At 37.7% G+C, this 21418-nt stretch overlaps 1 protein-coding gene across 3 annotated transcripts in view; it reads right to left on the reverse strand.

The window, feature by feature from the left end:
- Nucleotides 1-21418, reverse strand: part of ANAPC10 (anaphase promoting complex subunit 10) — a 137269-nt gene that overhangs the window by 56363 nt on the left and 59488 nt on the right. The gene's annotated exons all lie outside the window — the stretch shown is intronic.

The following is a 21418-nucleotide window of genomic DNA, read 5'->3' on the forward strand; positions in this document are numbered from 1 at the left end:
TTGCCCACCTGCCTGCCTGTTTCCCCACCTGTTTGCCCACCTGCCTGCCTGTTTCCCCATCTATTTGCCCACTTGCCTGCCTGTTTGCCCATCAGTGTGCTTATCTCTTTCATCTGACTATAGAGAGTGGAGGGTGGGAGTGGCCTGCATTTTCCAGAAACCACAAGCCACATTGCTTGAGGAGTACCACAGTTTTTTAGATGATGACTGAATCAAGGGGAAGAGGGCACTGGGATGAGCTGGCAAGAGAAGCAGCTGAAGCCAGGTGGGATGCGTCTGTGTCTTCCCCAGCAGTTAGAGCGTTCTCTAGTTAGAGACTCGCAGAGGCTCCAGGATCAGGTGGTCCACGTATCTGACTGGGGCCAGGGTGATGCCAAGGCTAACTCTGAGGGGGAGACCCCTGGATTCATCCTGGATTCATTCAGTGGACGAAGCTCCCCTGTCTGGTAGCAGAGTCCTACTGTGGAAAAAAGCCCAAAAGACAAGTAATTGAGTAGCAACATGAGCAAACGAGGGAAGCAAAGCAAACAGAGCAACCCAACTTTACACTCCCATTTTGGGGACAAAAAGGAGGAAAGCATGGAACAAGAGGAAGACAATGAAGTCAGAACTTGTGTACCAAAACCCTTTAAGAAAAATACAAGCTAGTTACAGGCCATAGAGGACCTTAAGAAGGATTTTGAAAACCAAATAAGAGAAGTGGAGGGAAAATTAGGAAGAGAAATGAGAACGATACAAGAAAATTATGAAATGAGAGTCAACAACCTGACTGAAGAAAATACCACCTTAAAAAATAGACTAACTCAAATGGCAAAAGATGCCCAAAAAGGCAATGAGGAGAATACCTTGAAAAGTCGAATTTTCCAAATGGAAAAAGAATCTCAAAAGCTCACTGAAGAAAATTATTCCTTGAGAATTCGACTGGAGCAAAGGGAAGCTAGTGACTTTATAAGAAATCAGAATACTATTAAATAGATCCAAACAAATGAGAAAATAGAAGGCAATGTGAAATATCTCATTGGAAAAACCACCGACCTGGAAAATAGATCCAGGAGAGATAATTTAAAAATTATTGGACTACCTGAAAGCCACGATCAAAAAAAGAACCTAGAAATCATCTTCAAGAAATTCTCAAGGAAAATTGCCCTGATGTTTTAGAACCAGAGGGCAAAACAGAGGTTGAAAGAATCCACCGATCACCTCCTGAAAAAGATCCCAAAAAGAAAACTCCTAGGAATGTTATAGCCAGGTTCCGGAATTCCCAGATCAAGGAGAAAATATGACAAGCAGCCAGGAAGCAACAATTTAAATATTGTAGAAACACAATCAGGATAACACAAGATCTAGCAGCTTCTATATTAAGGGATCGAAGGGCTTGGAATATAATATTCTGGAGGTCAAAGGAGCTAGGATTAAAATTAAGAATCATCTACCCAGCAAAACTGTGTATAATGTTTCAGGGGAAAATATGGTAATTCAAAGGAATAGAGGACTTTCAAGCATTCTTGATGAAAAAACCAGAGTTCAATAGAAAATATGACATTCAAATACAAGAAGCAAGAGAAGCATGAGAAGGTAAACAGGGCAAAGAAATCATAAGGAACTTATCAAAGTTGAACTATTTACATGCCTTTTTTTTTTTACATGCACTGGGAAATAAGATATACAGGCACTGGGGTATGGATATCTATCTTGCCCTACTGGAAAGTTGGAAGGGGATTGGGGGAGAATATAGGAGAGAGCAGATTGGGGGAGAGGGTATTCAGTGGGAAATCATAAGGAACTTATCAAAGTTGAACTATTTACATCCCTACATGGAAAAAAGATAATTGTAAATGATGAAACTTTTCGCAGTATGAATAGTTGAAGGGAATAGAAATGTGTGTATGTGTATGTATATATATGTATATGTATATATATGCATGTATGTATATATACACATATACATATACACATAAATATATGTCTATATAGGAGGATATATGGGTGTATGAACACATATGTGAATATGCGTATATGTATACAGTTATACATAGATAGAGGGCACAGGACCAATTTTAATAGGAAGGGATGATACTTAAAGGTGAAATTAAGAGGTGAGAGAGGAATATAATGAGAGGAGATGGGGAGAGACAGAATGGGGTAAACTATCCCATATAGAAGAAGCAAGGGAAAATGGTTACAATGGAGGGGAAGAACAGGAAGGCAAAAGGGAATGGGTCAATCTTATTCTCATTGAATTTGGCTTAGGGAGGAAATGACATACAGAGTAAATAGGGTATCTCAATGTACAGGGGAATAGGGGGGAAGGGGATGAAAGGGGAAATGATGGAAGGGAGGGCAGGCTGGGAGGGAGGGAAGTTGGAAGCACCCACTTTTGAAAAGGGAAAGGATTAAAGTAGAGAACAGAACAAGTGGGAGGTGGGATAGGAGGGAGGGAAATATAGTCAGTCTTTTATAATATATCCACTATGGAAATGTTTTGCATAGCTACACATACACAACCTATACTGAACTGCTTATCTTCCCAGTAAGGGTGGGTGACAAGGGAGGAAGGGAATGAATCTGGAATTCAGAGTTTTAAAATCAAGTGCTCAAAAAATATATATGTACATATATATATATATTTATATACACTATTATTAATAGTATTTTACATGTAACTGGGAAATAAGATACACAGGCACTGGGGCAAAAAGATCCACCGCGCCCTATTGGAAAGTTGGAAGGGGTTTGGGAGAAGATATGAAGAGAGCAGATTGGAGGAGGGGATATCCAGTGGGATAGCTATTTTGGGGTGGTGTGTAGGGGAAAAATGGAGAGAAAATTTGAAACTCAAAATCTTATGGAAATGAATGATGTAAACTAGAAGTTAATAAAGCATTTGATAAAAAGAGTCAATAGGGTGGGGCATCCAGGTAGCACAGTAAGAGCACTGGCCCCAGAGTCGGGATGTCCTGGGATCGAATCCGAGCTCAGACACTTAGCACCTACCCAGAAACACCTGGCCGTGTAACCTTGAGCTAGTTACTTAACGCCAATTGCTTAGGTGCGGCCAGGTGGCTCAGTGAGTAAGAACACAGGCCCCAGAGTCAGGATTTTGGGATCGAATCCGAATCCGGGCCCAGATACTTAGCACCACACCTAGAAATAACTTGGCTGTGTAACCTTGAGCAAGTTACTTAACCACAATTGCTTTAAAAAAAAAAAGTCAATAGGGAAAAAAAGCGGTTTAGCAGAAATCTGCTTTATCTGTGTACATATATACACACATATGAATATATATGTATATTTGCTGCAGCAAATAACAGATACACCTATATACAGGATAAACAAATAAAAATTCTGCATATGCTAGGACTGTAAGATGTTTAATTTTATAGAATAATTCTTTGCTTGAATATCTGATATCATTCTCAAAGAACTACATCCAAAACACTAAATTTAGTCATTCTGTAAGTACATGGTAGTGTTAACTGCTGAAAAATGCTCATCTTTTCAGAACACAACATCTTTCATGCCAAAAAACTGTGTTTTCCTACCTACTGTTCCTTTACTTACATATGTGCCCTAGACATGTGATTTTCAGGTACAAGGTTTCTATGGTTTAAAGAAGTTTGCACTAGATGATTTCTCCATTATTATCAAAGTCCTTGATTTCATTTTTGTGTCCATTTCCTCCACTAACCTGAAAGCTAAGTGAGTAAAAGGTGCTAATCCAATCAGTCATAGTCCCTCCTTGGGATAAAAACCACATGACAGGTACTCATGTGATAATTTGCTTTATTTGTCTTATTGAAACAACTCTGAAGCACACTTCATTTGAAAAAAAAACTTTTTTTTTCTAATACTGGTATCAGTTTTCATTGCTTTAAGAAGCACAGAGGCATAAAGATGGAGAAGGCTCTAGACTTGGAATCAGAAAATTTGGTTTGAACATTGCCTCAAACTTACTTCTTGACTAAGTCAAGTGACTCCCCCCACAATGACCCAGAAGCTAAGCAACTGGAAGCTTCTTGCCAATGTTCTGCATGCATGTACACACATATGTGTGTATCAGGGTACGTAAAATACCCCCTCTAGATAACAACACAAGTAGTCACACGATTTTTGACTTACTACTTTCATTAAACATTCTGTGTATTTTGTTTGAATTTAATCTGAAAAAAAAAAAACACTTTTTTCTAATATTGATATCAGTTTCCATTATTTCAAGAAGCAGTGAGTCAGTGAGCAAAGTAAGATACCAAAACTGCAGTAAAGAAAATCTGGATTTAGGGGCGGCTTGGTGGCGCAGTAAATAAGGCACTCACTGGCTCTAGAGTCAGGAGAACCTGGGTTCGGATCCGGCCTCAGACACTCAGACACACACACACACCAAAAAAAAAAAAAAAAAAACTAGCTGTGTGACCTTGGGCAAGTCACTTAACCTCTCTTGTGCCTTGAGGATCAAATGAGACAATATTTGTGAAGCATTTAGCATAGTGCCTGGCACATAGTAGGTGCTATATAAATGATTGTTCTCTTCCCTTTCCTTACCACATTCTCATCCTCTGAATCTCAGCCGCCTCTTAAGGATTATCTTCTTCCATTCAACAGTAAGCCTCTTGAGGGTAGAGCCTATTTTTAATGCCTATAATTCTATCACCATCACTTAGCACAGACAGGTAGAGAGAAATATACTTTACAGCATTACTTTGAGAGTCAAAGAAGAATCCATGCAAAACACATTGCAAATCTGAAAGCAAAGCACTGAATACATGTCCCTGGTGGTCATTCCTATTCGAGGGTGATGTGTCTGAGAAGTCACCTTCAAGAACAGGAGTCCCTGAATTTAACAAAAAAGTTTGTTAACTATACTTCAATATAATTGATTCCCTCTGTAAACCTATGTATATCCTTTTATTCATTTTAAAAACATTCTGAGAAAGGATCCATGACACACAAAAAGATATAAAAGATTCTTGTTCTGGAATAATTCCTGCATTTCAGTTCCCTATGGCATACTCTGGCATTTTAGGAAGATAGTGGGATTGTGAGTTTGAAAGGACCTTGGATATAATCTAGTCTAACTCACTCATTTTACTGATGAGCAAAGTACAATCTATTAAAGCAAAACAATGACTTGTTAAACCGAAAAGAGAGGAGAAAGTCCTTTGGAAGTAAAACATTTAAAACAACACTTTTTGTGGTAGCAAAAAACTAGAAGGGAAGTGGGTATCTATCAAGAGGGTGTAATGGGAATGGGAATTTGAAGATCTTCCCTGCCCCTTAATAAGGCTAAGGTAAATGTGAAGACCTTCTCTGCTTTGAAAATATACTCTGCCCCCTAATAGGAAGATCTCCCCTGTTTTGAAGATAAATTCTACACCTTAATAGGCTGAATATAATCATATGGAGCCTGTGATGGGATACCTTAGATTGCCTCTTAGACAGTTGGTAATAGTTGAACTAACTGTGGTATATGTAATGGAATATTTTTATGCTATAAGAAATAATGAAAGACACAATCTCAAAGAATTCTACAAGTAAATATTGATGCAAAGTGAAATAAGCAGAACCAAGAGAATAGTTTATACAAGTACTGCTACACTGTAAAGAAAAACAACTAATTAAAGCAATGACCAACCACATGATAAACCTTGCATACACATATGGGCACACACACACGTATATATATATATATATATCCTGCAGACCTTTGATTAAGCATGTTACCTCCTGACAAAGAAGTGATAGACACAAAATGCAAAATAAAGCATTCATTTCTGTCATGGTCACTGTATAGATTTGTTTTAACTGACTATATCTGTCTCAAGAGTTCCTTCCATTCTTTCTTTTTTCTTCGTTTCTTAGTTTTCAATTTGGGGGAGCCTTGGGGTAGTGGGCTAAAGTGAATAAGGGATGATAAAGAAAAAGAGGACCAGTGAAACATTAATTTTTTTTAAGAGAACAGAGAGAAGTTCAGAAGGAAGCATAGATATAAATACTATAACTGTTAAAGTAACATCAAAATTTATTATATGCATTTAAAAAACATTCCAACTTACTATTTATTTTTAGCATTCTTTTTTAAAAAAATTTGAGTCCCAAATTTTCTCCCTCCTTCCCACTCCCTCCCCCAACTCACTGAGAAGGCAAACAATACATCAATTATACACATGAAATCATGCAAAACAGATTTCCATATTAGCCATATTTCCAAAAAAGCAAGAAAAATAAAGAAAATTATACTTTGATTTTCACTTAGAATTCATCAGTTCTCTCTCTGAAAGTAGATAAAATTTTTTCATCATTATTTCTTTGGAACTATCTTGGATCATTGTACTGATTGGAGTATTTACATCTTTCAAATCTGATCATCACTACAATATAGCTATTACCTTGCACAATAATCTGGTTCTTGTCACTTCACTTTAAATCAGTTCACATAGGTCTTCACTGCTTTTCTGAAACACTGCCCCCACCATTGTTATTTTCCACAGTATAATAGGATTCTATCACCACAACTTGCTCAGCTATTCCTCAATTTGTGAGCATCAGTTCACAAAGAATTTCCAATTCTTTGCCATCACCAAAAAAAAAAAAAGAGCTTCTATAAGTATTTTTGTACATATAGGTCCTTTTTCTTTTTTTTTTTTTTTAACTTTGTGATAAAGATATAGTAGTAGAATTGCTGGATTAAAGGGTAGGGACAGTTCTATAGCCTTTTAGCATAGTTCCAAATTATTCTCCAGAATTGTTGGAACAATTGTTGGAACAATTTCCTACTCCACCAGCAGGTCATTAGTTTACCTATTTTTACCTCATCCCCTCCAGCATTTGTCATTTCTGAAAGGTATGAGATGGTACCTCAGAGTTGTTTTAATTTGCATTTCTCTAATCAATAGTGAATAAGAGTCTTTTTCATAAACATAGATAACTTTGATTTCTTCTGAAAATTGCCTATTCATATCCTTTGACCATTTTATCAACTGGGGAATAGCTCTTATTTTTATAAATCTGATTCAGAACTCTATATATTTGAGAAATGAGGGCAAGTCTCTTTTATGTGAGAAAAATTTCTCCCTTCTCCTAGTACAGCCTTCTCTATCACCCTTCATTTTTTTTTTTGAGATAACTCCAACACAACCAACTTACACACAAGTCTATGTAGACTCCTTCTAACTGTCCTAATAATAATGAAGGTGTTACGAGTTACATGTATCATCTTCCCATATAGGAAAGTAAACAGTTTATTGAGTCCCTTATGATTACTCTTTCATGTTTACCTTTTTATGCTTTTCTTGGGTCTTATGGTTGAATATCATATTTTTACTCAGCTTCAGTCTTTTCATTAGGAATGTTTTAAAGCCCTCTATTTCATTAAATGGACATTTCTCCCCTGAAGGATTATCCTCAGTTTTGCTCAGTAGATTCATGGTTGTAATTCTAGCTCTGCCTTCTTGAATATCATATTCCAAGCCCTCTATAACTTTAACAGGGAAGCCGCTAAATCTTGTATGATCCTAACTGTGACTCCATAACACTAGAGTTGTTTCTTTCTGGATTCTTGAAGTATTTTCTCTTTGACCAGGAAGCTTTGGAATTTGGCTATAATATTCTTAGGAGTTTTCATTTTGGAATCTCAGGAGGTGGCTGGTAGATTATTTCCATTTCTATTTTACCCTATAGATTTAAGATATCAGGGAAGTTTTCCTTGATAATGTCTTGAAATATGATGTTTAGGCTCTTTCTTTAATCATGGTTTTCAGGTAGTCTAATAATTCTTAAATTATCTCTCCTCAATCTATTTTCCAGGTCAGTTATTTTTCCGAGGAGAGATTTCACATTTTCTTCTTTTTGTTTCATTCGACTTTGTTTTATTGTTTCTTAATGTCTCATGTAGTCATTAGCTTTCACTTGACACAACTGTAATTTTTAAGATGTTATTTTCTGAGAATTTTCTTCAGACAAGAATCTGGTAGCAGAGCAGGTACAGAAGAAAGAATAGAGAACTGAGCCAGAATTTCTTCTGAACAGGAACCCAGGAGCCCAGAACCTGTAATGGTAATGTAATTTTGAATTGGAAGATCCCTTTTGTGTTGGCAAAAGTAGCAGGTACTTAGCACTTAGTAACTGATCAAGCCTCTGTTAGGGAAACAGAAGGTATGAACTCCTGTTTCCTGTTACTGATATAACAGGAAGGGGCTGGCCAAAAGAAGTAGCTAATGCTGTGTATATAAGAAAAGCCCCAGAGAAGCACAGTCAGAATTTCCTTGAGACCGAGATCTGGTGGCAGAGCAGCTACAGAAGAGAGAATGGAGAACTGAGTCCTGAGAACTTGTGGTGGTGGTGGAGCTTCTTCTGAACAGGATCCCAGGAGCGCAGAGCCCAGAGCCAGGAGGCCAGAGCCAGGAACTGGAACCAGGAGCCCGGAGCTCCGGATCCCAGAGCCCCAGAGCCCAGGAGCCAGGAACCCATGGACCAGGAGAGAAGAATGGCCTGCATGCTGACTTTGCTGAGCTGAGAGCAGGAATGGTGAGCTGCCTGCATCGGGACCTGGGCAGAAGCCAGGAGCGGCTGCTGCCTGCGGGAGGAGAAGGAACCCAGGAGTTCGGAATTCAGCCACAGGAAAAGATAAAAACTGAGCAGCAAAGCAGGGGCACTGAATGTGTTTCCTTGCTGCATCCCACAGTTTGGGACCCAGGGGGAGGATGGACTTGTGACTGGTAGGTGGGATGAAGTGCCTTGGACCTCCAAGGATCCCACCTTGTTGGTTTTGTTGCCCAGCCCCCTCTCTGTACTTGGAAGCAGGGGCTGGAGCTGTGTGAGGGGAAGGACACCCCCCTCCACCCAAGAGAACTTTATTTGGACTCTTGTTTTGAATTGAGGTGATAATGCAATGTACTTTGTGTTTGTTTAAGGCCCAGTGGCCACTTAGGTAACTTTAGTTCTGTATCTTGAAAATGTGACCTAAGAGATGTTTAGTGCTAATTCAAAAGTAAATTGACTATGCTATGGGCATGAAAGATCTTGGGGCCAAATGTAATGGAAATGAAAATTTAGAGATCTTCCCTGCCCTTAGGCCCTTTGATAGGCTTAAGAGACTCTGAGAGCCTTCCTTGATTTGAAAATATACTCTGCCTCCTAATAGGCTGAATGTGGTCACATGGAGCCTGTGGCAGGAGGCTTGGTTTTCAGGAATGCCCACACCTTGATGCTGTGTGATTGGGCAGTGGGTCAAGAGGGTGGTTACATTCTCTGACCCAGGAGAAGGCTATATAATCCCTGATGTGAGGTTTTGCTTTGGGGCTCGCTTTGAGAAGTGTTCTGTGATTTGATCAGATGAGACTCTGAGAAGCCGTTGTTAAGAGCCCCCCAGCTTTGAAAAACCCAGATGTTGATTTGGTATGGATGTAATGGTTGGATAGTTTGGAAACCTGTCTACTTGATCTGTTTCTCTGTCTTGACAATTCTGTCTGTATACTCTGAAGTTCAGGGTGCTGACCTTTTTCCCCTGAACTAGGTAAATGATACATATTTGACTGATTAAAGTAAGCTTGTTAACCCATTTTGAGTTGCTTTCCTTTAACAAAGCAGATCCAAGAACCTGTATGGGCAGCCACCCTGAGCACGCTTGGGGTGCTTGCTGATACACCAGGGGACTGAAACATGACTGGGATGCTGAGACTTTGTTTGCTTGCAGCTTGGTTGAGCCTTGAATTCCCTGGAGCAGAAATGGTAAAGGAGCTGATATGGACCAGACCCTGTGAATGCCAGAATCTACCCAGAGAGCTGGTCAAGGAACCGGGAGCTGTCTGCCATTGAACCCAGGTGACAGTCTGGTGAATCCAGGTAGAATCTGGGACCATGGAAGGGTATCCAGGGAATGTGAGAACAGGCCCCAAGTCAAGATGAAAAGACCTCTCCTTGGGTACTGAGCAATTATGGAATTATAGTTTACTAGTGACCTAAGGGGTGGAGGGTTTTGTGTATGATACTTAGTAAGACTTTGCTGAATAAGTGACTGATTGTACTTTGAGACATTACTGATAAGTGACTAATTGAGTTAATCAAGACTTTGCCCCTTGAGTGGAAGACTTTGACTATTGTACTTTGAGACTACTGATAAGTGAGTAATTGAGTTAACTTAAGAGTGACTATTTTACTTTGAGACTATGTTGGGAATATTACATTGTGATTTTCTGTGATAAGTTGTAATACTGTGAATACTGTACCTTGATTTTCCATGGATGTTTTGCTTTTGTTATGGAATAGTGTGATCACTATATTGAGTAATCAGAACCTTACAAAAGCTGTTCACAGTAGCAGTTCTTCTGGAAAGCTTCTGTGCATGGCATTACAGGAGCCCAGGAGGCCCCTCCCCCCAGGCTGGATAAGGTGACTCTGGTTTTTGAACAAGCTGAAGATGACTGAGGAAGCATGACTGGGATGCAGGGACTTTGTTTGTGGCTTGGCTGAGCCTTGAATTCCCAGGAGCAGAAATTGTGAAGGATTTGAGATGGACTGGACCCTGTGAACTTCAGTGTGGAGCAGGACCTACCCAGAGAGGTGGACAAGGAACTGGGATCTGTCTGCCATTAAACCCAGGTGACAGTCTGGTGAATCCAGGTAGAATCTGGGACCATGGAAGGGGATTCAGGGAATCTGAGAACCAGCCCCAAGTCAAGATGAAAAGACCTCTCCCTAGGTACTGAGTAATGATGAAATTGTAGTTTACTAGTGAACTAGGGGTGGAGGGTTTGTGTATTCTCTAATGACTGTACTTAGTGATTAATGATACTTAGTAATTGATTGCTGAATAAGTTACTGATTGAGTTAATTTAGTGTGCCCCATGAGTGGAAGACTTTGACTACTGTACTTTCAGATGATTGTTCTTTATTCTAAATAATGTGACCACTTTGGTGAAAACTATGTGGCCATTTTAATGATAAGCTGTTGAGAATACTATATTGTGATTTTCTGTGATAAGTTGTAACATTGTGAATGCTGCAACTTGATCTACTGTGAATGCTTTGCTCTGATTTGTTATGGAATAGAGCATTCACTATATATATTTACAAAAAAAAGTTATTTTCTTCATTGACATTTTGTAATTCTTTATCCATTTGGCCAATTTGTTTTTTAAGAAGTTATTTCCTTCACTGAATTTTTATGCTCGTTTTCCATTTGACCTATTTTGCTTTTTAATGAGTTCTTCCTTTCAATGTATTTTTTTGCTTCTTTTACCATTTGGCTAATTCTGGGGTTTTTTTTTTCTAATTTAATTTTTTAAGGTATTTGTTTCAGTCTTTTTTTTCATCACTCACTTCTTTTCCTAATTTTTTCCTACCAGTCAACTCTTAACCGCCCCCCCCCCAAAAAAAAAACCCTCTTCCAGGAATTCTTGTTGGATTTGCATCCAATTATCATTTTTCTTTGAGGCTTTTTTTGGTGGTTGTTTACTACTTCTGAGTTTATGTCTTTTTATAGTCAGATTCTTTGTTGTAGTTGTTTGTTCATTTTTCCAGTCTATTTCTTGTCTTTGAACTTTATGTTAAAGTTGGGCTCTGCTCACCTGGGAAGAGGGAGGCACTGTCCCAAGCTTTGTGCTGCTTTTTCCAGAGCTAATTCTGGGGGCCTGAAAGTTTTTGGTGCTTTGATAGTGGTGTGATCCTGGGAGAGGTCTTTACCCAAGAAGGGTTGTTGCTCCACTGTAGCCATAAGCGCTAATAACACTCTTTTTTGTTTTGGACTATGACCAAGGCCTCTGCTCCCTTATGAATGACCCCCAAAAGTCCTCTCTGCCCTGGAACTATGACCCAGAACTGCATATTGCCAAAGAGATGCCAATCAGTGCTAGCTATCCCCAGCACCACCAAAAGGTATCCTGTAATTTCTTTCTGACCAGCTGTACCTTACCATCGCTGGGCTGAGAATTCCTAAAACTGCTATTGCTGCTGCCACTGCTGCATGTGTGGGTCTAGACAAGCCTCCACCCTAAGTTTCAGAGACTTTTCCTCCCAACCTCTTAGGTTTTCTTGGGCTGGAAAAGTGTCTCACTTTAACCTTTTGCTGGTTTTGCCACTCCAAAATTTGATTTGAGGCATTATCTTAAAGTTGTTTAGAGAGGAATGTTGTTAGAGTTCAGCTAGGTGGTTGCCTCTAATCTGCCATTTTCACTCCCTATTATTATATGCTTTTTTAAAAAAAAAGTAAGTTGTAAGAAATGGAGATTTACAGTTTCATACAGAATTTTCTTTTTGTGTACTGCTATGCGTGTCATGCCCCCTTTTTTGGTGTTTAAGTTCAAGATAAAAATGTGAGACAAGGCCAGGTGCAAAGGTGGGGAGTATTAGGCAACAATCCAAAATGCTTCTAATTCAATAATTATAATTCTGAATCCAATGATTATTTTTCAGTCTCTCCTCTTTTTAATTTCTTTGCAACATTTGACAATAGAAACAATCTACTTCTTTTTGGACACTCTCTTCTCTATGGGTTTTCATGATATTGTTCTTTTCTGATTTTCCCACTTAACTGACTTTTTTTTTTATTTTCCTTTGCTGTGTTATTACATATAATACTGATCCATTACTCTATATTCAGATTATCCCAGGATTGTGACCTGGGTCCTCTTTTTTCTATATACTTTCTCTATGTGATCTCATCAGATGCACTAGGTTTTAATTATTATCTTTATACAAATGACTCTCAAATCTACCTAACCAGCCAACTTTTCTCTCTTGAGTTCTGACCCATCTCTATCACCTGGTGTAGCACCAAGGCATTATTTACAGTGCTCATGATCACGATAAAGACGGTGACTATAAGTATCACATGATGTTTGATCGCAAAATATACCAGATTCTCCAGGTAGAGAACAGAACTGAAGCATTTTTAGACACCAGAAAACTGAATCACAAAACCAGTAAGCCGATTCCATCATAGTGCCAAAGATATTCAGAGGCCATAATAAATAACACTGAGAGCCACAGCATCCTTCAGCCTTCCCACAAACCAATACAAGATCAATATTTACTCACAAACCTCTCTATCTCCTTAATGAGTGTCCTCTCTCCCCCAGAGCTCTGAACACCAGCTTACTGTGGGCTCTGCTGCACCCTTCAGCAAACTCCTCCCAGCACAGGCTCCATGTGACTACCTTCACTCCTATGGGGGGGGGGGGCACAGTTTATCTTCATAGTAGGGAAGCTTTCTGTGGGCTCTGATGTACCCTTTAGCAAATTCCCTCAATCACAGGCTCTATGTGATTATATTCAGCTTATTAGGGGGCAGAGTTTACTTTCAAAGCAGGGAGGGATCTTCAAACTCCCCCCAGGTCTATTAAGGGACAGGGAAGATCTTCAAATTCCCATTCCCATTACACCTGGTTATCCCAAAGACATCTCAAACTTTACATTTCCAGGGGGTGGCTAGCCAGCCCCAGAGTCAGGAGGACCTGAGCTTGACACCCACACAAAAAACTAGCCATGTAACCTTGGGCAAGCCACCTAACCCAAATTGCCCTCCAAAAGAAAAAAAAAAAACTCTAAGCTCCCTATTTCTGTTAAAACTGACATTAGAGGGGCGGCTAGGTGGCACAGTGAATAGAGCACCGGCCCTAGAGTCAGGAGGACCTGAATTCGGATCCGGCCTCAGACACTTCAAACACACACACACACACACACACACTAGCTGTGTGACCTTGGGTAACTCACTTAACTCCAACTGCCCTCCAAAAAAAAAAAACCTGACATTAGATCCATCAGAGTCATCCTCAACTCTTCATTCTCCCTCAACTCCAACTTCAATTAGTTGCCAAGTTTAGTTGATTCTGTCTCCATATCATTTCACATCTATGTCCAGTCTAGACCTTCAAAAGCCCTCTCTTAAAATATTGCAATAGCGGAGCGGCTAGATGGCACATTGAGTAAGAGCACCGGCCCCAGAGTCGGGAGGACCTGGGATAGGTTCCAGCCTCAGATACTTAACACCCACACACACAAAAAAAACTGGCAGTGTAACCTTAGGCAAGTTACTTAATCCCAATTGCTTTAAAAAAAATATTGCAATAGCAAAATTTTTTTTTGTCTCTCTGCCTCCAGTTCTTCACATTTTAGTGCACTCTGAATACAAAAGCCAAATAAATATACTTAAAGCAAAAGTCTGAACATGTCACTCTTCTGCTCAAGGGGTTTCAACAGCTCCCTACTGCTTTTAAAATAAAACACAAACTTCCCTGTGTGGCATTTAAGACCAAATATGGCTCCAATCTATCTTTCTAGACTCATTTCATGTTAGAATATGACAGGAGAAAATGCTAAAATAATACAGTTCTTAGGTCATCTATAAACATCAATTAATTGGTGGTTTTCTTAATGAGTGATATTTGTCCAAGGACCAACAACCAAGCTTACACATGAATGATGAGATTGAACCACACTCTTATTGACAGTCTTGGTGTAAATGAAACAGGAAGACATAAAAATGTAGCTAAATAGAAGCATGACTCAAAGGAACTGTGTAAAAGACTTGATTTCATCATGCAATCAAGGGCAATAAAAAATAAAGTCATTTCACCGTACACTTAGTCACCGTGCCTTTTAGTGTTCATGACAAACATAAGCAAAAAGACCACCATGAAGGTAATTGCAGTTTATGAGTTAACCTCAGTTACAGAGGGTGAAGTTGAGAAAGTCTATGAAGAATCTGACAAGTTCTTCAAAATTAAGTCAACATAAATTTTGATATTCAATTCATTTCAATGCAAAAATAGATATGGGGGAGGATGGTGTTAACTCTTGGGAAAGAGGGTTTAAGATTAAGAAATGAAAGTAACCAATGGCTTATAGACTACTCAGAAGCCTTATGTCTATTTACCACAATTATTTTCTTTAAGAGTAAAAAAGTACTCAATACATCAAGAATGGGAAACCACTACCACCACCTCACCAAAAAAAAAAGAAAAAGAATTTTACTATATTGTGACAGAAAATTCCTACCATGTTCCCCGATAATAAGACCTATCCCGAAAATAAGCCCTCCCCTTACTGTGTAAGATTCCTCTAAAATAAACCATCCCCCGAAAATAAGCCCTATTGAGATTGCTACTGTAGTGAAGGTGATCCCCTGCGCTACACGCTACATTACGGTACCCTCTGTATGCACCGCCCTCCCCCCCCGGGTGAAACGCATGCCGCGCTCCGAGCTGCATCCAATCAGAGCTGCAGCAGTGAGTGCGTCATCCTGTTCTTCCCCAGTGATTTGCTTGCTGGTACATTTTTTTGTTCACATTTACCTGTTTATTAAAATTGCTGTCAATGTTCATTAAAATAAGCCCTCTGGTGTTTTTCTGTCCAAAAAAATTAATAAGACAGTGTCTTATTATTGGGGAAACACGGTAATTACATACATAACAGTTATTTCATAGTCAGCTCTATGTGCATAGTCAAGCAATGAATATGGCAAAAGTCAAAATCAGTAACAAAAAAAGAAAGGGTATAGATGAAAAAATAGAAAAAAAAATGATCAAAAATCAGTAACAATAGAAATGTAAATTAAAACAAACCCAAGGTTCCAATTCACTCCAATAGGTTGGAAAATTGAGAGAGAGAGATTGCAACTGTTTAAGGTTTTGTAAAAAAAAAAAATATTTAAAAGGCTAACAATGTACTGCTGGTGGAGCTATGAATTAGTTCAAACCACTCTGGAAAACAATTTGTAACTACACTCCACAAGGCACTAAAATATTTATACTTTTTGACCCAACAAAAATGGTAGGTATATACCCGATAGAAATAAAGAAGAAAGGGATTTATATGTAAAAGCATTTTTATAGAAGTACTTTCTGTTGTGGTAAAGAACTGAAAAGAGGTGCCTCTCTATCAATCAGAGAATGGCTGAACAAATTTTAGATTATGAATGTAATGGAATTTTCTTACACAAAAATTAATATGCAGATTTAGAAAATGGATAGACTTGTATGTACTGATATAGACTGTAATGGTCAGAATTAAGAAATTATGCAGTAACCACTACAAAAAAGTGAAGGAAAATAATATAAAAACAATACAAAAATAAGATCTTAATATTGTGCCCAAAGCAAAAGTCAAATCAAGATTTTGAAAGACAGATGAAATATACCTCCTAAATTGTGGAAGACAGATGGTGGTCTAGAACAGAGGTGTCAAACTTGCAATGTAGCTGGAGCCAGATTAAAATATAATCGGGAATACTTAAAGAAATAAATATAAATGAAACATAGAGGATATTAATTTGTGATTTTCTAATCAAAATAAAGCCTATGGGGATCCACTTCTATTTGTGTTTAACACTACTAGTAGAGAGGAATAAAGAGACATGCATTTTTAGAAACAGTCAATGAGTTGATTTGTTTCTCTTCGCTATGCACAGCTGTTATAAGGGAGGGTTTCTATTTGGAGGGCAGGGAGAAAATAGGTTAGAAGATAATAACTGACATGCAAAAAAAGACACCAATAAAACTTTCCAAAATATACAGAAAAACAAAAAAATACAGAAGAGAATACAAATACTACAATTTTGGTGCTACCATGTCAAATTTAAAAAACATTCTTTTTAAAAAGTATACATAAAACCCCATCTAAGAAAAAGAAATGGAACAAGTCATCAGTGACCTCCCTGGGAAAAAATCTCCAGGGCCAGATGGATTTACTAGTGAATTTTATCAAACATTTAAAGAACAATTGATTCCAATACTCTACAAACTATTTGGGAAAATTAGTGAAGGAGTCCTACCAAATTCTTTTTATGACACAAATATGGTACTGATACCTAAATCAGGAAGAGATAAAACAGAGAAAGAAAATTATAGACCAATTTCCCTGATGAATATAGATGCAAAAATTTTAAATAAAATATTAGCAAAAAGACTAGAGCAACTTATCACAAGAATAATATACTTTGATCAGGTAGGATTTATTCCAGGAATGCAAGGATGGTCTAATATTAGGAAAACCATCAGTATAATTAATTATATATCAACAATAAAATAGCAGAAAACACATGATTATCTCAATAGATGCAGAAAAGGCTTTTGACAAAATACAATATCCATTCTTATTAAGAACATTAGAAAGTATAGGAATAAATGGAGCCTTTCTGAAAATAACAGGGAGCATCTATTTAAAGCCATCAGCAAGTATTACATATAATGGGGAGAAGCTAGAAGCATTTCCAATAAGATCAGGGGTGAAACAAGGATGTCTACTCTCACCCCTCTTATTCAATCTGGTACCAGAAATATTAGAGAAGAAAAAGAAATCAAATTAGGCAAAGAAGAGACCAAGCTATCGCTCTTTGCAGATGATATGATGATATACTTAGAGAATCCTAGAGAATCAAGTAAAAAACTACTTGAGATAATAAATTAATTTGGCAAAGTTGAAGGATATAAAATAAACCCACATAAATCCTCGGCATTCCTGTATATTTCTAATGAAATTCAACAGCAAGAGATAGAAGGAGAAATACCATTTAAAGTTACTGTAGGCATTATAAAATATTTTGGCATCTACCTGCCAAAACAAATCCAGGACCTATGTGAACACAACTACAAAACACTTTTCACTCAAATAAAGTCAAATCTAACTAATTGAAAAGACATCAATCGCTCATGACTGGGTCGAGCTAATATAATAAAAATGACAATTTTACCTAAATTAAATTATATATTTAGTGCCATACCAATCAATTTACCAAAAAACTGCTTTATAGAACTAGACAAAATAGTAACAAAATTCATTTGGAAGAAAAAAAAGGTCCAGAATATCAAGGGAATTAATGAAAAGAAATGCTAGGGATGGTGGACTAGCTATACCAGATTTTAATCTGTACTATAAAGCAGCAGTCCTCAAAACTACTTGGTACTGGCTGAGGAATAGAGTAGTGGATCAATGGAATAGATGGGTACACGAGACTCAGCAGTCAATGACTATAGTAATATACTATTTGATAAACCCAAAGACCCCAGCTTTTGGGATAAGAACTCATTATCTGACAAAAACTACTAGGAAAACTGGAATATAGTATGGCAGAAATTGGGCATAGACCATTATCTAATACTATATACCAAATCCAAGTCTAAATGGGTACATGATCTAGGTATAAAGGTTGATACCGTAAGCAATCTGGGAAAACAAAAAATAGTTTACCTGTCAGTGGCAAGGGGAAGACTTTATGACCAAACAAGAATTAGAGAGCATTATAAAATACAAAATGGATAATTTTGATTACGTTAAATTGAAAAGCAGCTGTACAAACAAAGCCAATGTCACCAGGATTAGGAGGGAAGTGGAAAATTGGGAAAGAATTTTTACAACTTATATCACTGATAAAGGACTCATTTCTAAAATATACAGAGAATTGAGTCAAATCTATAAGAATACAAGTGATTCCCCAATTGATAAATGGTCAGAGGATATCAACAGGCAGTTTTCAGAATAAGAAATTAAAGATATTTATAAGCATATGAAAAAATGCTCTAAATCACTACTGATTAGAAATATGCAAATCAAAACAACTCTGAGGTACCACATCTCACCAGTGAGATTGGCTAAGATGACAAAACAGGAAAATGACAAATGCTGGAGAGGATGTGGACAAATTGGAACACTAATACATTGCTGGTAGAGTTGTGAACTGATCCAGCCATTCTGGAGAGCAATTTGGAATTATGCCCAAAGGGCTATAAATAATTTTATAGTCTTTGACTCAGCAATACCACTTTCTAGGGTTGTATCCCAAAGAGAACATAGAAGTGGGAGGAGGACCCATATGTACAAAAATATTTATAGCAGCTCTTTTTGTGGTGGCAAAGAATTGGAAATTAAGGGGGTGCCCATCAATTGAGGAATGGCTGAACAAGTTGTGGTATATGAATGTAAAGGAATACTATTGTGTTATTAGAAAGGAGGAGCAAATGGAGTTCATATTTACCTGGAGAGGCTTATACAAACTGATGCTGAGTGAGAAGAGTAGAACCAGGAGAAATTTGTACACAATTATAGACACAAGGAATGTGTGATGACCAACTGTGATAGATTGGACTCTTCTCAACAATTCAGGGTTATAAGTCAACCCCAAAAGTCCCATGATGGAGAGAGATGTCTACATCCAGAAAAAGAACTGAGTTTGAATCCAGATTGAAGCCAATTACCTGTTCTTTTTCTTTTTCTTGTTTGGTTTTGTTTCCTCTTTCCCATTGTTCATTCCATCTGATACAATCCTTTTTTATAAGCTGACTAATGTCTAATGTGAAAGTATTTGCAGATCCTATACTTGATTGTATGCTGCCATGGGGGGTGGGCGGGAGGGAGAGAAAATTTGAAACTCAAGGATTTGTGGAACTGAATCTTGTAAACTCAAAGTAACCAAATTAATAAAGACCAAAAATTTTTTAAAAAGGAAAAAAAGCATACATAAATGTTTAGTTTGTTATATAATCGTTATCTTCTTTGAGGTTGAAAGCCTTCTATATCGAGTACTGACAAGTTACTAATAAGAGAAAAAATGTTAAAGATGAGAATACAATATTATCTAAAATTAAATTAGCTACAACTCAACCCATTTTGCCAGTTTTACTGCAAAAAGAGGGAAATGGAGAAAACATGCACTATTTCTTTAAGATGAACTGATGCAAAGTAGACCTGATAATGAGAAGGCAAAAGATCCCATCACAATCATCAAATACATAATCTTCCCATAGGCACAGATATACAGCAGCTAAGGCCAATAATGGTTTTAGTACAAGATAACTTTCAAACCATTACAAGGAAGATGATGCAAAAGCACATACACTGTATTCCCTCACAGAATGATAAACAATTGAAGAGGGGGGGAAAGCTATATGCAAGGCTTAACATCTAGCTAAGACAAATCCGACTAAACTATCCACAGATTAAAGTGATATAAAATGAAACAGACATAAAACAGTTATGCCAGTATTTTAAAAATGATTTATTCTCACGGGCAACATATGACTATCATTTTAGCACACAATGTACTGTATGAAGGAATGGCAATAGCACTGAAGGGGATGAAGTCAGAAAGAGTGGCTGAATCTGACCAAATATGCAGAAAAAAATTTCTGGTGGGGGTGACAAAATTATATAGGCATTTAAGGATATAATTTCAAATTCTCAAAAGATGGAAGATTTCAAAAGAATAGAAATTACCTTTTACTGAAAGAAGATATCAGCAGAACTACTGATCCACATGCCTGTTGTATCATCTCTCTCTCTCTTTTTTTGCTGTTTGGAGGGGCAATTGTTAAGTGACTTGACCAAGGTCATATGGCTAGTAAGTGTTGGCTGAATTTGAACTCAGGTCCTCTTGACTCCAGGGCTGGTGCTCTATTCATTGCACCACCTAGCCATCCCTATATCATCTCTTTAAAATCTTTTTTTCAGAACATCACAAATGACAACAAGTAATTGCACTGATTCCTGGAATGCGATTAAGTTTTCACAGTCAATTTGCTCAAATGAAAACAGATAGAAAAATGAGGGGGTGAGAAATACTTATTGTCCAAATAGAATTAGTATAGAAGATCCATCTCAGGAAGATGAGGTAGACAGGCAGTGAGCAGGACTCAGATTAAACAGCAAAAGCCTGAGTATTCTAAAGGTAAGAAGGAAATAATAAATGACTAAAGGTCTACAGCACAATGGATGTATACCTCTATGGGAAGACAAGACAAAGGATAAAAGTGTGTCTGGTTTGTGATCTGCACTGATGAAATGTGTCCACACCAATAAGATTGCATACCCAATGAAGTAAGAATGAGCTAAGTACTTGAGAGGCTAAAAGTACTATGAAAATTGAGAAGAAAGAGATCACTTCCAGCCAGGGGATCAAGGCAGGCTTGTATGAAAGAAAGTATATTTGAACTAGGCCTTGAAAGATGCATAAAATTTATAGGGAAGGGCATCCCAGATATTAGAAATAGCTTGAACAAAGCAAAGAAATAAAAATGATCTTTACTTTCTATGAACTGGCATAATACTCATGTTAAGTGTCACATTATAAGAATGAGTTTAGGCAATATTCCCTTGCACAGTTTTCTCTCTCATATATATCATGATATATAGTGTGTGTTTGTGCATGTGTGTGTATAGAGAGCCAGAGAAAGAAACTGTGTATAGTACAGAACAGTACAGTATAGCACAGCAGAGTACAGCCCAAGGGTCAGCAAACTACAACAAAATATGGTCTGCAAACTAAGAATTTTTTTGCATTTGAAAACAAAGTTTTATTGGATTTAAAAATGTAAAAATCATTCTTAGCTCACTGGTCCTATAAAAATAGGTGATAGTTTAGATTTGGGCCTTAGGCAGTTGTTTCCTGACCCCTCACAGAGATAATATTACCTTGTAATGCAGTTCTTTCTATCTC

The sequence above is a fragment of the Petaurus breviceps genome, unplaced genomic scaffold (assembly GCF_028583685.1).
Source record: "Petaurus breviceps papuanus isolate PSGF00001 unplaced genomic scaffold, PetGlider_PUasm1.0 76, whole genome shotgun sequence".
Classification (NCBI taxonomy): Eukaryota; Metazoa; Chordata; class Mammalia; order Diprotodontia; family Petauridae; genus Petaurus; species Petaurus breviceps.